The following is a 794-nucleotide window of genomic DNA, read 5'->3' on the forward strand; positions in this document are numbered from 1 at the left end:
AGTCATGTGCCAGTGTTAAAAACACTGAATTAATGTGACCTCACTTCTACACCCTCACTTAACATTGATGTTTAAGAGAAAATGTGATTGAATCAATGTTACATTGTGACTTTACATCACTCTTGTTGAATCAACATTAAAGTAACAAGAAAAATCAATGTTGTTGCATCAGTGTTACAATATAATGTTGGCTCAGCATCAGCTTCACTGGTCATTACACTGTGATTGCTTAGAAGATATATCTGAACTGTAATGTTCAAAATCAATTCAATGATGCCCCTCATGAACTAATACAAAAACTACACTTCAGTGCTACTTCAGCATACTCAGGACATTACAAAGTTCCTGTTACTGCAGTAAAAATCAGTGTTGAATGAACTCAGCCTAACCACAGGCTCTACTCTTCAGCACAATAACCCCAAAAACCATAATAAAACATTAAACACTAACAGATCTCCCCCTTTATTAATATTGAGAAAAACACATGAAATAACATTTAATTTGAACGTTTACCCTCCTTTAACAGTCAGAATCACCTATACCTGTGATACTCTGCCCACTGAAGGAAAGAAGGCAAACAGAGGCAAGACATGGGCCATGTATAAACTGCCTCGTTCATTTTTCATCCCCAGAGTAACTGATTAATATTATGCTATAATTTTAGATCTAATGCTAATAAATGGCAGGTCAGCAGTCTTACTAGTTATTGCTGCCCTCGTCATGAGGCCAGATGATCGTAGAAAACCTTTTTGAAATGATGCTAGCACAGCTGAAACCTGTTGTACTAATTAAGG

The sequence above is a fragment of the Sinocyclocheilus grahami genome, unplaced genomic scaffold (assembly GCF_001515645.1).
Source record: "Sinocyclocheilus grahami isolate Dianchi unplaced genomic scaffold, SAMN03320097.WGS_v1.1 scaffold423.1, whole genome shotgun sequence".
Classification (NCBI taxonomy): Eukaryota; Metazoa; Chordata; class Actinopteri; order Cypriniformes; family Cyprinidae; genus Sinocyclocheilus; species Sinocyclocheilus grahami.